Raw genomic sequence first — 16,937 nt, 5'->3', positions numbered from 1 at the left:
GCTGTTAGAAAACAAAAACCCTCTTCAGAATGATTCTGCAGTTAACACTGCAGTTCTCATTCAAACATTCTCCTAGCACCAGCTCTTCCTTGCAAGTCAGGGGAAGGTTATGATATAAAGTGCTGCTTCTCAGAGAAAGCAGCCAGAACTCTGCCACTGTGGTAGAACCTTTTACTCTGTAAATTCCATGGAAGTGTACTCACATCACAACCTGGCTCTCTGCATTGCCAATTTCTGTAGAACATCTCTATGAGGCCTGTAGTGTGAATAGCACTAGGTACTAGAAATTGCCATGTATTTCTGCTGAAATAAAGGTCCTGGAAAATCCTCAACTTTGTGCTTAGAAGAACCTGATGTTAGAAGACAAACACCATTTTCAGAATGGTTCTGTAATTTGCATTGCTGTTCTCCTTCAAACATACTTCTAGCACCAGCTCTCCCATGCAAGTCAAACTAAGTTTATGTTATAAAGTGAAGTTTCTTCTCAAATAAAGCAACTAGAACTCTGTAATTGTGGCAGAACATTCTACACTGGGAATTCAATGGAATAGTATTCACATAACAGTCTGGCTCTCTGCATTGCCAATTTCTGTAGAACATCTCTATGAGGCCTGTACTGTAAATAGCATGTGTGCCTAGAAATTGCCATGGAGTTATGCTGAAAGAAAGGTCCTAGAAAGTTCTCAAGTTTGTTTGAAATAGAACTCGATGTTTGAAGCCAAACACACTCTGCAGAATGGTTGTGTAGTTTGCACTGCAGTTCTCATTCAAACATTCTTCTAGCACCAGCTCTCCCATGCAAGTCAATTGAAGGTTATGATATAAAGTGCAGTTACTTCTCAGAGAAAACAGATAGAACTCTGTCACTGAGGCAGAACATTTTACTATGTAAATTCCATGGAAGGGTATTCACATCACAATCTGGCTCTCTGCATTGCCAATTTCTGTAGCACATCTCTATGATGCCTGTACTGTGAATAGCACTTGGGCCTAGAATTTGCCATGTACTTCTGCTGAAAGAAAGGTCCTGGCAAGTCCACAACTTTGTCCCGAGAAGAGCCTGATGTTAGAAGAGAAACACAATTTTCAGAATGGTTCTGCAGTATGCACTGCAGCTCTCATTCAAACATTCTTCTAGCACCAGCTCTCCCATGCAAGTCAGTGGAAGGGAATGATAGAAAGTGCAGTTACTTCTCAGAGAAAGCAGCCAGAACACTGTCACTGTTGCAGGACATTCTATTCTGTAAATTCCAATGGAAGCGTATTCACATCACAATCTGGCTCTCTGCATTGCCAGTTTCTGTAGCACATCTCTGGGAAGCCTGTACTGTCAATAGCAGTTGGACATAGAAATTGCCATGCAGTTCTGCTGAAAGAAAGGTCCCGGAAAGTCCTCAAGATTGTCCTAAGGAGGACTAGATGTTAAAAGAGAAAACACTCTTTTTAGAATGGTTTTGCACTTTGTACTGCAGTTTTCATTCAAACATTCTTCTAGCACCAGCTCTCCCATTTAAGCCAATGGAAGATTCTGATATAAAGTGCAGTTCCTTCTCAGAGAAATCAGGTAGAACTCTGTCTCTGTGGCAGAGCATTCCACTCTGTAAATTCCATGGGTGAGTATTCACATCACAATCTGGCTCGCTGAATTGCCAATTTCTGTTGCACATCTCTAAGAGGCCTGTACTGTGAATAGCACTTGGGTCTATTAATTGCCATGTTGTTCTGCTCAAAGAATGGTCCTGGAAAGTCCTCAACTTTGTCCCAAGAAGAATTTGATTTTAGAATACAAACACACTTTTCAGAATGGTTCTGCAGTTTGCACTGCAGTAATCATTGACAAATTCTTGAAGCCTCATCTCTCCTTTGCAAGTCAATGGAAGGTTATGATATAAAGGGCAGTTCCCTCTCAGAGAAAGCAGCTAGAACTCTGTGAATGTGGGATAAACTTCTACTCTGTAAATTCCATGGAATAGCATTCACATCATATTGTGGCTCTCTGCATTGCAAATTTCTGTAGCACATCTCTATGAGGCCTGTACTGTGAATATCTCTTGGGCCTAGAAATTGCCATGTGGTTCTGCTGAAAGAAAGGTCCTGGAAAGTCCTCAAATTTGTCCTAAGCAGAATTTGATGTTAGAAGACAAATGCAACTTTCAGAATGGTTCTGCAGTTTGCACTGCAGTTCTGATTCAATCATTCTTCTAGCAACAGCTCTCCCATCCAAGTGAATGGAACGTCCTGACATAAAGTGCCATTTGTTCTCAGAGAAATCAGCTAGAACTCTGTCACTGTGGAAGAACATTACACCATTTAAAATCCATCAAAGAATATTGACATCACTATCTGGCTCTCTGCATTGCCAATCTCTGTAGCACATCTCTAGAAGGTCTGTACTGTGAATAGCACTTGGGCCAAGAATTTGCCATGTAGTTATGCTGAAAGAAGGGTCCTGTAAAGTCCACAATTTTGTCCTGAGAAGAACCTGATTTTAGAAGACAAACACTATTTTCAGAATTGTTCTGCAGTTTGCACTGCAGTTCTCTTTCAAATGTGCTTCTAGCACCAGCTCTCCCATCCAAGTCAATGGAAGGTTCTGATATAAAGTGCAGTTCCTTCTCAGAGAAAGCAGCCAGAACTCTGTCACTATGGCAGAACATTCCACTCTGTAAATTCCATTTTAGAGCACTGACATCATAATCTGGCTGTCTGCACCGCCAATTTCTGTAGCACATCTCTCTGAGGCCTGTACATTGAATAGTACTTGGGCCTAGAAATTGCCATGTAGTTCTGCTTAAAGAAAGGTCCTGGAAAATCCTCAACTTTGTGATAAGAAGAACTTTGATGTTAGATGCCAAACACACTTCTCAGAATCGTTCTTCAGTTTGCACTGCATTTTTCATTCAAACATTCTTCTAGCAGCAGCTCTCCTTTCCAAGTCAATGGCATGTTCTGATATATGTTCCAGTTCCTTCTCAGACAAAGGAGCTAGAGCTCTGTCACTGTAGCAGATCATTCCACTGTGTAGATTCCATGGAATGTCTTCCCATCACAATCTTGCTCTCTGCATTGCCAATTTCTGTAGCACATCTCTATGAGGCCTGTACTGTGAATAGCACTTGTGCCTAGAAATTGCCATGCAGTTCTGCTGAAAGAAAGGTCCTGGAAAGTCTTCACATTTTTTCTAAGGAGAACTTGATGTTAGAATCCAAACACACTTTTCAGAATGGTTGTGTACTTTCCACTGCAGTTCTCAAAGATTCTTGTAACACCAGCTCTCCCCTGACAGTCATAGGAAGGTTATGATGTAAAGTGCAGTACCTTCTCAGTGAAATCAGCTAGACCTCTGGCACTGAGGCAGATCATTCCACTCTGTAAATTCCATGGAAATATATTCACATCACAATTTGGCTCTGTGCAATGCTTATATCTGTAGCATATCTCTATGAGGCCAGTACTGTGAATAGCTCTCGGACCTAGAAATTGCTGAGTATTTCTGCTGAAAGAAATGTCCTGGGCAGTCCTCAGCTTTGTCCTAAGAACAACCTGATGTTAGAATAGAAACACAATTTTCAGAATGGTTCTGCAGTTTGCAATCCAGTTCTCACTCAAACATTCTTCTAGCGTGAACTCTCCCATGAAGTCAGTAGAAGGTTATGATATATAGTGCAGTTAATTCTCAGAGAAAGGAGCTAGAACTCTATAACTGTGGCAGAACTATCTATTCCATAAATTCCATGTTAGAGTATTCACATAATAATCTGGCTCTCTGCATTGCTGATTTCTGCAGCACATTTCTATGAGGCCTGTCCATGAATAGCACTTTGGCCAGAAAATGCATACAGGTTCTGCTGAGAGACAGGCCATGGAAAATCTGCACCTTTGTCTTAAGAAGAACTTGATGTTAGAAGCCAAACAAACTCTTCAGAATGGTCTGGCAGCTTGCACTTCAGTTTTCCTTTAAGTATCCTTCTAGCACCAGCTCTCAATTGCAAGTCAATGGAAGGTTATGATATAAAGTGCAGTTTATTCTCAGAGAAAGGAGCTAAAGATCTGTGAGTTTTGCAATGCACTCCACTCTTGGAGTTACATCGAATACCATTCACATCACAATATGCCTCTCTGAATTGCTGTTTTCTGTCGCACATCTCTATGAGGCCTGTACTGTGAATAGCACTTTGGCCTAGAAAGTGTATTGAGGTTCTCCAGAGAGACAGGTCCTTTAAAGTCCTCAACTTTACCCTAAGAATAATTTGATTTTAGAAGCCAAACATACTCTTTAGAATCATCAGGCAGTTTGCACCTGAGTTTTTATTGAAGCATTTTTCTAGTGCCAGCTCTCCTGTGCAAGTCAATGGAAGGTTATGATATAACATGCAGGTCCTTTGCAGAGAAAGCAGCTAGAGTTCTGTGAGTTTGGCAGTGCACTCCACAATTGGAGTTACATCCAATACCATTCATGTCACAATCTGGTTCTCTGTATTGCTGAATTCTGCAGCACATCTCTATGAGGTGTGTGCCATGAATAGCACTTTGGCCTAGAATGTGCATTGAGGTTCTGCTGAAACAGAGGTCCTGGAAAGTCCTCAACTTTGTCCTAAGAAGAACTTGATGTTAGCAGCCAAACACACCCTTCATTATGGTCCGGCAGTTTTCATTTCAGTTTTCATTCAAGATTTCTTGTAGTGCCAGCCCTCACATGGAATTCACTGGAAGGTTACAATATAAAGTGCAGTTCCTTCTCAGAGAGAGCAGCTAGAGCTCTGTGATTCTGGCAGTGTACTCCACTCTTTGAGTTACATCCAATACTGTTCACATCACAATCTGTCTCCCTGCATTGCTGATTTCTGTACCACAACTCTATGAGGTCTGTACCATGAATATCACCTTGGCCTAGAATGTGCATTGAGGTTCTGCTGAAACAGAGGTCCTGGAAAGTCCTTACCTTTGTCCTAAGAATAACTTGATGTTAGAAACCACACTATTCAGAATGGTGCAGCAGTTTTCTCTTCAGTTTTTATTCAAGCAGTTACCCAGCACCAGCTCTCCCATGCAAGTCACTGAAAGGTTACAATATAAAGTGCAGTTCCTTCTCACAGAATGCAGCTAGAGTGCTGCCACTGTGGCAGTGCACTCCACTCTTGGAGTTACATGCAATAACATTCACATCACAATCTGACTCCCTGTATTATTTCTGTTGCATATGTTTATGTAGCCTGTATCTTGAATATCAGTTTGGCCTAGAAATTGCATTTAGGTTCTGCTGAAAGACAGGTCTTGGAAATTCATCAAATTTGTCCTAAGAAGAACTTGATGTTAGAAGCCAAACACACTCTTTAGAATGGTCTGTCAGCTTGCATTTCAGTTTTCATTGAAGCAATCTTCTAGCACCAGCTCACACTTGCAAGTCAGTGGAACTTTATGATATAAAGTTCAGTTTCTTCTCAGAGAAAGTAGCTAGAGCTGTGTCAGTTTGACAGTGAACTCCAATTTTGGAGTTACATCCAATACCATTCACATCAGAATCTGGCTCTCTGCATTGCTTATTTCTGCAGCACATCTCTATGAGACCTGTACCATGAATTGCACATTCTCCAAAAATGTGCATTGAGGTTCAGCTGAAATACAGGTCCTGGAATGTTCTCAACTTTGTCCTAAGGAGACCTTGAAGTTAGAATCCAAACACACTCTTCAAAATGGTCCAGCAGTTTGTGCTTCAGATTTCATTTAAGCATTTTTCTAGCACCATCTCTCCCATGCAAGTCAATGGAAGGTTATGATATAAATTGCAGTTCCTTTTCAGTCAAAGAAGGTAGATCTCTGGCAGTTGGGCAGTGCTCTCCACTCATGGAATTACATCTGAAACCATTCACAACACAATCTGGCACTCTGCATTTCTGATTTGTGTAGCACATCTGTATGAGGCCTGTACCTTGAATAGCACTTTTTCCTAGAAAGTGCATTGAGGTTCAGCTGAAAGAGAGATCCTAGTATGCCCTCAACTTTATCCTAAGAGGCACTTGATATTAGAAGCCAAACACACTTTTCAGAATGGTCTGACAGTTTGCACTTCAATTTCATTCAAGCATTCTTCTAGCAGAGCTCTCCCATGCAAGTCAAAGAAAGGTTATGATATAAAGTGCAGTTTGTTCTCAGAGAAAGCAGCTAGAGCTCTGTGAGTTTGGCAGTGCACTCCACTCTTGGAGTTACATCCAATGCCATTCTCATCACAACCTGGCTCTGTGTAGGGCTGATTTCTGCAGCACATATCCATGAGTCCTATACATTGTGTAGTACTTTGGCCTAGAAAGTGTATTGAGGTTCTGCTGAAAGATAGGTCCTGGATATTCCTGAACATTGTCCTAAGAAGACCATGATGTTACAAGCCAAACACACTCTTCAGAATGGTCAGGCAGTTTGCACTTCAGTTTTCTTGTTCTTGTTCTTCTTCTTCTTCTTCTTTTTTTTTTTTTTTCCAGATTTTACAGTATTTAAAAGGATATAGAAAGCATATTACAAAAATCTTTTTTGAAATAAATTTGACAACTTCTAAGAAGTAACTTGGAAGACAAATTAATGAAACTAACTCTGAAGGAAATATAAAATTTGAATAGCACCTATTAAAGAAAGTATATTCCTAACTTGAAAACCTACCTATATGACAACAGCAGGTCATAAACATTTTAACTGATAAATTATATCAAACAATTAAAGCAGAAAAAAGAAGGCACACTTGTCCCCTCATTTTAGGAAATCAACATTGTGCTAATCTTAAAACTGGATAAAGATGATAGAAGAAAAAATTATAAACATAGATAGAAATTTGTTTAACAAAACAAACTATTGGAAGTCAGATTTGGCAGGATGTAGAAAGTGGTTTTGTTATAGGGATGGCAGTGCTGGTTCACCATTGGAAGATCCACCCCCAAAAGTCATCATTTTAACAGAGGAAAGGAAAAAAGGCATATGATCCTGTAACTAGTTGGAGAAAAAGTATTGGACTAAATTCTACAGCTGTTCATGGTAAAAGCTATCAGGAGACTAGAAGTAGAACAGAAACTTCTCAACAGATTAAAGTCATGTACTCCATACTTCCAGCGAGAACACCTTATATGAATGGAGAAGATATAATGCTTTCTCCTTAAGGTGGGGAAAAAGGGCAGATATGCTTACTCTTTATCTGTCCATGAAACTTTGAAACCTAGTTCCTACCAAAATAGTCTGGCAATAAAATGACACAACTAGAATAGGATTGGCACGGTGGAAGTAAAATCTTTATATGTAGATGAAATGATGATCTACAGAGAAAATACTAAGAAATCTCTAGGAGCCCTTAGAACTTGTACTTGAATTTAGCAGGATTAGAAAATACAAGGTATATATGAAAATTCAGGTCTGTGTATACTTGCTATAAATGAAGAATTGGATATTGAAATTTAAAAGTTATGTAGGAGTACAAAGGATCTAGAAAAGTTAAAAACAAAAACAAAAGAAAAACAGTGTTGGAAGATGTTTGGTACCTAATTTTAAGACTTCTTCTAAAGCTACAGTAATCAAGGCAGTGTTGGTGTAAGGAAAGACATATAGATCAGTGGAATAAAACAGAGAATCTAGGAATAGAACCACACATATATGGTCCACTGAGTTTTGAAAGGTTATTTAACATTAGCATTTTATAGAATATAAACTCAATTCAAGAGCTGAGGAATAGATAGTGTTTTCAGCAAATGGCACTAGAACACCTGGTATCCGTATATAAAAAATTAACCTCAACCCTTTTTTTCCATACATGAAAATAACTTGAAGGGATCTATGAACCTAAATAAGAAAGCCTAAAAGTATAATACTTTAAGAAGAGATTATAAGGGAAAATATTTATGAATTCAGGGTAGGCAAGAACTACCTAGGATACAAATGACATGATGTATAAAAGAATATTTGATAAATGAGATTCCATCAAAATTTAGAACTTCAAATGACATCATTAAAATGAAAAGTAGTCCTTAGACCACATTTACAATGCATATAACCTATGATCAGAAAATATAAAGAATTCTTAGAGCTCATTAATAGACAACCCAATTAAAATGTAGACATAAGAAGATGATAAATAGCCAGTATAGCACAAGGAATGGTATGCAACTCTAGGATCAGAAAAATACTAATCAGTACAATAATAATATTGAATTATACACTCATTAGGGAGATGAAGTTAAAAGTTTTAAAAGCCTTGTCATGACTTTTTCTTTTTGTTGGATTCTCCCCCTTTGCATTTAACTTGTCACACCCAATGGATTCATTCTGCTGGGTTTCCTGGGGTTGTGATCCTCATTGTCTTTTCCTAGGGTATTGTCTAAAATTTTTTTGGGTGCCAGTTTGGTATTCATGAAGTTCCTGAGGTTCTCTTTGTCATGAAAGTATCTTATTTCTCCATCAATTTTGAAAGATAGTTTTGCAGGGTACATCAATCTGGGTTGGAGGCTGTTTTCCTTTAGGGCTTGAAATACATCACTCCAAGCTCTTCTTGCCTTGAGGGTTTGCATTGAGAAGTCTGCTGTGATTCTGATGGGCTTTCCTTTGTATGTGATTTGTTTCCTTTTCTCTCACTGCTTGTAGAATTTTGTTCTTGTTGGATTTCTGGAATCCTAACTATTATATGCCTATGTGTAGATTTGATTAAGGCTAGCTGGAGTCCTATATGCCTCACTTATCTGTATGTCAAGTTCTTTTCTCTTCTTTGGGAAGTTTTCTGCCATCACTTCTGTGAAGAGATTTTTTATGTCATCTGCACTCTCTCCCCTTTCTTCATTGACTCCAATCAGTCTTATGTTATTCTTCTTTGCATCATCTAGCAGCTGCTGGATTGATTTCTCATGTTCTCTTACAATTTTAAAGCAATTTTTATTTTCCTCCTCACTAATTGCAATCTTATCTTCTATATGTGAAATTCTTTCCTCACATTGGTTCATTCTGCCTCGCAGACTTTTGATGGAGTTTTTAATCTCCTGGAAATCTGTTTGTATATGTTTTATGGATTCCATTTGTTTCCTATGTTGGGATTCCATCATGTTTCCTTAGATCCTCTATTTTTATCTGTGTCCTCTCTAGATTTATTAATCATGTCTTGCACCATGAGTAAAATCTTTGCTGTTATCTAAGTAATTATTTCTTATTTTATTTTTCCCAGATCCTTTTTTATTGCCAGTTCAGAGAGTCCAGGTGGATGAGTATCAGATTGTTCCATCTCGTTTCCCTTTGGGGTTGCTGTAGGTGATCTGGAAGTCTGTTTTTGAGGCTTTTTTATGTGTCTTCTCATTTCCATGAGGGGGTGCTTCTGGCGCCCATGCAGCTCACCTTCTCTGCCCTAGGAGCCTGGGATGGAGGTGGGAGCTTCCTTCCGGGTGCTCTGCACTTCACTTTTCATACAAACATTCTTCTAGTGCCTGCTCACCCATGCAAGTCAAAGGAACGTTAAAATAAAAAGTGCAGTTCCTTCTCAAAGAAAGGAGCTAGATCGCTGTGAATTTGGGTGTGCACTCCACTCTTGCAGTTCCATCCACTATCATTCGCATCACAATCTGTCTCTCGGCATTGCTGATTTCTGTCACACATCTCTATGAGGCCTGTACTGTGAATAGCACATTGGCCTAGAATATGCATTGAGGTTCTGCTGAAAGACAGGTCCTGGAAAGTCCTCAAGTTTAACCTAAGAAGAACATGATGTTAGAAGCCAAACACACTCTTCAGAATCCTCCAGCAAATTGCATTTCAGTTTTCCTTCAAGCTTTCTTCTAGTGATATCTCTCCCATACAAGTCAATTTAAGGTTATGATATAAAGTGCAGTTCGTTTTCAGAGGAAGCAGATAGAGCTCTGCGAGTTTGGCAGTACACTGTACTCTTGGAGTTGCTTCCAATACCATTCATTTCACAATCTGGCTCTCTGCATTACTGATTTCTGTAGCACAACTCTATGCAGCCTGTACCGAGAATAGCACTTTGTCCTAAAAAGTGCATTGAGGTTTGGCTGAAAGACAGGTCCTGGAAGTCCTCAACTTTGTCTCAAGAAGAACTTGTTGTAAGAGGCAAAACACTCTTCAGACTGCTCTGACAGTGTGCACTTCTGTTTTCATTCAAGTATATTTCTAATACCAGCTCTCAAATGCAAGTCAATGGAAGGTCATGATATAAAGTGCAGTTCCTTCTCTCAGAAAGAAGCTAGAGCTCTGCCAGTTTGGCAGTGCATCCACTTTTGGAGGGACATCCAATATCATTCTCATCACAATCTGGCTCTCTGCATTCTGATTTCTGTAGCACATGTCTGTGAATCCTGTACCATGAGTAGCACTTTGGCCTAGAAAGTGCATTGAGTTTCTTCTGAAAGACAAGTCCTGGAAATTCCTCAACATTGTCTTGAGAAGACCATGATGTTAGAAGCTAAACAAACTCTTCAGAATAGTCTGGCAGTTTGCACATCAGTTTTCATGCAAGCATTGTTTTAGCACCAGGTCTCCATGCAAGCCGGTGGCAGTTTATGATATAAAGTGCAGTTCTTTCTCAGAGAAAGCAGTTACACCTCTATCATTTTGGCAGTGCACTCCACTCTTTGAATTACATCCAATACCATTCACATCACAATCTGGCTCTCTGCATTGCTAATTACTGTAGCACATCTCTGTGATGCCTGTACCATGAATAACACTTTGGCCTAGAAAGTACAGTGATGTTCTGCTGAAAGACAGAAGCAGGAAAATCCTCAACATTGTCCTAAGAAGAACTTGATGTCAGAATGCAAAAACAGTCTTCAGAATGGTCTGGTAGTTTTCACTTCAGTTTTCCTTCAAGCATTGTTCTAGCACCCACTTTCCCATGCAAGTCAAAGGAAGGTTATCATATAAAGTGCAGTTCCTTCTCAGAGAAAGTAGCTAGAGTTGCTTCAATTTGGCAGTGCACTTCACTCATGGAGTTACATCCAATTCCATTCATGTCATAATCTGGCTCTCTCCATTGCTGATTTCTGTACCACATCTCTATGAGTCCTGTATCATGAATAGAACTTTGGCCTAGAAAGTGCATTGAGCTTCTGCTGAAACATAGGTCATGGAAATTCCTCAAATTTTTCCTAAGAAGATCTTTTTTTTTTTTTATTTGCTGCCATTTATATTCTATATAAATTTTACATGCTGTATATTTACAGTGGGGCAAGTGATTTTTTAATCTTTAAAAAAACAAAGATCAAACTTTAGACATCTCTGAACAACACAAACTGTATAAACCATACAGATTATTCAGATAGAAATACACTTTTCCCCACTCCATCTCCTGATGCAGGACCAGTGAATTATAAGTATCACAGTTTGATAGCATATCCATATTAAAAATAAAATCACAGTATGATTTTGTCTGTAACTAGAAACTTTAAGGGGCCAAGATGACAACTCAGACTCCAATAATCATACAGTTGATGAGACACAGTATAAAAAAGTTTTATAATAAAAGCACTGTAAGCTTTACAAATAATGTTTGGATTATACATTCATAATGTGAATACTCATCATAACTGGTAGGTTGATTGGAATAGTTCCACAAAGTTCAAAAAACAGAACTTGTCTATAAAATACATTTTCAAATCTTGAATACAACTAAAATATGAAGCAAATTAGTTTCTAGTATCAGACAATACAGAAAACAGACTGCCCTCAGAAGTCTAGTTGAGAGCTTGTACATTTTTAAATGTCTTTAAATTAAATACACACACTGTCAGTTTGTACTTTTAATAATTCCATGGTTTCCCGGTTGGCCTTGTACCAGACATCTAACTTGGAGGAACATTACATGAGATACAAGTAATCAACCTGAGTCTGTAATTAAGCAGCATTTGAGATGTTCTATTCCAGGGCATTATTTTCAATGTGATTTATATACACGGTATTTTACAATGGTCGGCAGTTGTAGAAAGTGTTCATCCTTTTGGAATAAGGGCAATTAAGAAAAGGTTAAAAAAATTCATGGTAAAATCTGTTCAGTATTTAGTAAAGAAGCACCACGCAGATTTGAATAAATTTATGTTTATAATTTAAGCTGAGCTGGGATGGCTTCTGTGGAAGATGTTGACTCCTGACCATGCACGAACAGGTGGCACCTGTCAGCCCTGCTCTCCATCCTTAAATCCTTCATTTCCTCTTGGAAAGGTTCAGTAGACTCCACATAGAGGACATCGGTGAGCAGCAAGCTGCTTTCAGGTTGCTGGAAATGGTAGACAGTCTCATAGTTTGTGGCTTTTGGTGAGTGCAGTTCTGATGTTTCTTCAAAGTCCTCTGAGCTCGCTGAGTTCCTCTTTTTCTTTTTGTATCTTCGGAGGTCAGCATTGAAGTACACTGTATCCAGCCTGTAGTCACGCTCTTGGTGTTTGTCTTTAGATTTCTTTTTCTTCAAGTTTTTGCACTTTTTTGCTTTTGGCTCCTCCAGGTCTTCTTTCAACAGGCTTCTATGGGCTTTCTTTTCCATGGGACTGCCACTCTCACTGATCTCACTGATCTTCCGTTTGGGTGACTTCATGCTTTCATGCTCATGAAATCAGTCAGAGAGGCCACAACTACTGGCAACCGCTCCAGAGGCAACCTTCTCCTGGGGGTAGCCCTTGGGGTGCAGAGGGAAAGGGGGTGTGGCACCTATGCGAAGCCTTTGGATTGTGCTCAGTTCCCTGACCCATTCAGACAGCTCCCAGTTCTTCCTGGCCCGGGAAGAGTCCCTGTGTGGCTGCTTCATACTGGGCTCCCGGACTGCATAGGGGGTGTACCTTTTGGGGTAGTACCTGCATCTGTCCCACCTTATCTTCTCGGTGTAGTACTTCTCCTGGAGCCAAGCACACTTACTGTCTGAGTGGTGAGAGTGGCTCCAGTCCTGGTCAGCCCTGCCCTTGCTCCTGCCCCTGCTCCTGCTCCGTGAGTGGTGGTGGCTGTACCTGCTCAGAGAGCTGTGCTCAGCTGGGCTTACCCACTCATCATGGCACAGCAGGTGCTGACTCCCATTGCAACGTTCCAGGGTTTGGCACTGCTGCTTCCTGTGCCTTCTGTTGTAGGAGTGCTGCTTTTTGTGATAATGGTCCTCCATCCTGCTCCTCGGACTGAGACTCCTACTCTTCTGCACCTGCTCACCACTGGAGGAGAGGTCTCGACGGTTACGGTAATGTCCTCGGTCAACTTTTTTAAGGCTGATGATTTTCTCTTTCACTGGAGGGTGATCTGGAACTTTCTGCCCTACCGTACCTTGGCTGACCCTCTCCCTGTGACTTTGACTTTGCTCATGGCCCCCCTCAGGATGGGCACCCATGATGCTAACTCGCAGAGAGGGCAGCACATCAGCAGATGAACCTGTGGTCCGGGATGGGGCCTTTGTGTCACTGCACTGGTCTTTGCTGAGGTAAATTATGACCTTGTGGATGCATCCAGCTTCCAAATGTATAGAGGGAGCTGGGCTCAGCTTTTCCACTGTTTCTGCTGGCACAGAACCCTGCAGGCTCTCAGTCAACAACCCTTTGACCTCTTGGGGGGTTTCACTGCATTTGCGTTTTAAATTCCCAGCATCACAAAGTTCAGGAAGTTGATCATCCCCTGTGGGGGTCTTGTTGGCATTACAAAGGTTGTTTACGATGGGTAATGACTCATCAGGTTTGGCTGAACTGTTTTCTGAGACAACTTCTTTGGGAGATTTGAGATTTGTTTTCTGAGACAACTTCTTTTGGGAGATTACGGTGTCAGCAGAGGACAGTAAAGTTTTCTTAAACTTGTTGCACAGGTTTGTGATTGAGTCAGGCTTCTCATGGGAACCAGCAGTGGCACTGCCAGCATCAAGCTCCACAGCAAGGTCCCCTGATGAACTTTTCTCTGCTCCAGGTGGACTTATTTCATCTGTTGATCCTTTTCCTTTGTTGCTAAGTTTGAAGACTTTGTTTTCCAGAAGAGAGGGCAAAATAACAGATATAAACTTTTCAGGATGGCTGCATGCTTTAGAAGAGGGGTTTTCTGAGTGCAAAGTGGGCTGGACCTGGCAACTGGCACCCTCCAATGGGAGGCCATTTTCTTTTGGGTCACTGTCTAAACTGTTAGCACCATTTAGAGTGACAGGCTCCTGAAGCTCACATGGCGGGGCCCCATCATCTTCAGCTTCATGGTCAGCAGAGAGACCAGGGGTCATCCTGCCCATGCCATTCTCCTTGGCCATGCCCTTGAACTCATCATCAGACTCTTTGGATGACTCTGCACTGTAGGGGACCAGCACACTGGAGCTCACCTTGGATTTGCCATTCATCACTAGCTTGGAGCAGGACTCACTTGGGGAGAGTGTTTTTGCTACTTTACTAGAAATTGACATTGTGAATGTATTTGAGGTAGATTGCATCGCAGAACTGTTAGTGATGGTAGAAGGAACAGGCTTGTTAGGGGCCTCCAAGGAATTGTTATGATGGTTAGACTGAGCTTGGGGAACATGCAACTTGTTATGAATTCTGGTGATTTTTCATTTCTTGGGGCATTCTGAAACCACAGAGGGCTTGTTAACTGACCAGTTTTGAACAGAAGTAGAAGCGTTAACAGAACTAGCCCTGTTGACACTGGGATTTCCATTAGGACTCAACATGGAACTGCTTGGTGTGTCTTTCAGTGGCCCAGTCCCATTCAAGTGAGGTGAATTCTTCATCATGTGAGAGGGAAGCTGTGGTCCAATGAACCTTGGTGCAACCTGCTTGTTGGTGACAACCCACTGACTGGTGGGGAGAGGACTGGCCAGGGCTGTGGCCAGAATGAGTAGTAAGCTCACCTCCATTTTTCACATCATGGGACCTGATATAAAACGCCACATATGCTTGCTGGCTGAGTACCGATCTAATATCACTAGTAGAAATGATAGAGTCATTCATTTGATACCACAGGCCATTGCTAACTTTTATGTAACAGAAGTAATGGCCTGAATGGCAGTTAAATCCAGTGTGGACCAACACAGCATATAAAACATAAATGATGGGTTCTCCATTTTGTTGAGACATGTATGGCTGAATATCAAGATACTCAGGATATTTCACATCCTTAGCAATTTTTCCACCAGTAGTATTTACAAAGGGTTTCAGAGAGAGTGTAAGAACATTAGATGATCTATGTATAGTAAACCTCTTTGAAGCTGGAACCATCTTTTTACACTTGCTGCATTTGTAGGAGTTTTCTCCATCTAGCTGTTCCGGCTTCACAAACTGCTCCAATGCCTTGTTAACACTCAGAGAAGCCTTTATTTCCAAGGTGATATCAAGAAAAGGATCAAAAGTATCTGAAATGCCCTTGCAATTTAAATATTTGACTCTAGATTTTAGGTATCCTCCAAATATCTGACAAACAAGTGTGGTGGCCTGGGTGTGTCTATCTAATTTATTGCTGCCATTCAAGCATACTTTCTGCATACCATCAACAATGTACTGAAGAAATTAGTGGGCATCTTCTTGGCTTCCAAAATGGAATTGCGTAGCTACATCCTCCATTTCATTGATGATAGACATGGGTTTAAGAACATCCCCAGGATGACCGAGTGCCTGGGTAATATGCGCTTGCATTGTACACATCATACAAAATCCTTTTACATGACATGTCCTGGAGTGTTCTTGTGATAACATATAATTGGCAAGAGGTGGTGTGTATGTCAAACACTGCAGTGCTGCATTGGCAAAACAAGTATTGCCCAAATTCTGAAGCCCAGTGCCAACTCTTTGAGTTTTCTGCCACCTAAGATAAATTTTCTCTGATGGAAAGAGAATTTGCTGTGGCAGAGCAATGCCATCACCTAGGGCTTGATCCTTTTGTGGTGACAGCTCTGATTTATCAGGTACAGCTGGATTTGAATAGACAGCACCAGGTACTGGTCCTAAAGAGTGTGATTGGGTATATCACTCAATGTAGGCTCAGCATGCCAGCTGGGACAGTCTGTTTCCATGTCTTCAGGTGAGGATGTGTTGGACCTGCTAGGCTGATTCTGACAGTCTGAGATGTGTAAGGCTGCAAGTTTTTCAGTTATGAACATTGTTCAACTCTGACCCGGCCCGGCGCTTGCGCCATCCCCCCTTGGCTGCCACTGCCTCCTCCGCACACAGCCCAGCCGCCCGGTGGGGGACAATGACGTGCCTCCTTCCGGGCACCGCCGCTGCTGCCTCCCGGTCAGCGCCGCGCCTATAGCGCCCTCTCTGGGCCGCCAGGGGCGCCCCTAAGAAGATCTTGATGTTAGAAGGACAAGCACGCTCTTCAGTATGGTCTGGAAGTTTGCACTTCAGTTTTCATTCTAGCATTCTTCTAGCTCTAGCTCTCCCATGCACTTCAGTGGATGGGTATGATATAAAGTGCAGTTCTTTCTTAGAGAAAGCAGCTAGAGCTCTGTCAGTTAGGCAGTGAACTCCTCTCTTGGATTTACATCCAATACCATTCACATCACATTCTGTCTCTCTGCATTTCTGATATCTGTAACTCATCTCCATGAGGCCTACACCATGAATAGCACTTTGGCTTAGAAATTACATTGAGGTTCTGGTGAAAGACAGGTACTGGAAAGTCATCAAATTTTCCTACGGGGAACTTGATGTTAGAAGAGAAACACACTCTTCAGAATAGTCCGGAGTTTGCACTTAAGTTTTCATTCAAGCATTCTTCTAGTGCCAGCTCTCCCATGCAAATGAAAGAAGGATATTACATAAAGTGCAGTTCTTACTCAGAGAAAGCAGCTAGAGCTCTGTGAGGTTTGGCAGTGCACTCCACACTTGGAGTTACATCCAATACAACTCACATCACAATCAGGCTCTCTGCATTGCTGATTTCTGTAGCACAACTCTATGAGGCCTGCAATGTGAATAGCACTTTGGCCTAGAAATTCCTTTGAGGTTGTGCTGAAAGACAGGTTCTGTAAGTCCTCA

At 41.1% G+C, this 16,937-nt stretch overlaps 1 pseudogene; it reads right to left on the bottom strand.

Moving 5' to 3' along the window:
* Window positions 1-10,838: 10,838 nt before the first annotated feature.
* LOC101717389 (ubiquitin carboxyl-terminal hydrolase 42 pseudogene) lies at window positions 10,839-16,107 on the bottom strand (annotated as a pseudogene).
* Between the last annotated feature and the right edge of the window lie 830 nt (window positions 16,108-16,937).

Source organism: Heterocephalus glaber, unplaced genomic scaffold (assembly GCF_053883595.1).
Source record: "Heterocephalus glaber isolate CG9 unplaced genomic scaffold, H.glaber_assembly_v1.0 deba00000331, whole genome shotgun sequence".
Classification (NCBI taxonomy): domain Eukaryota; kingdom Metazoa; phylum Chordata; class Mammalia; order Rodentia; family Bathyergidae; genus Heterocephalus; species Heterocephalus glaber.
The sequence above is the reverse complement of the archived record's forward strand: the minus strand, read 5'-3'. Positions and strand labels throughout refer to the sequence as shown.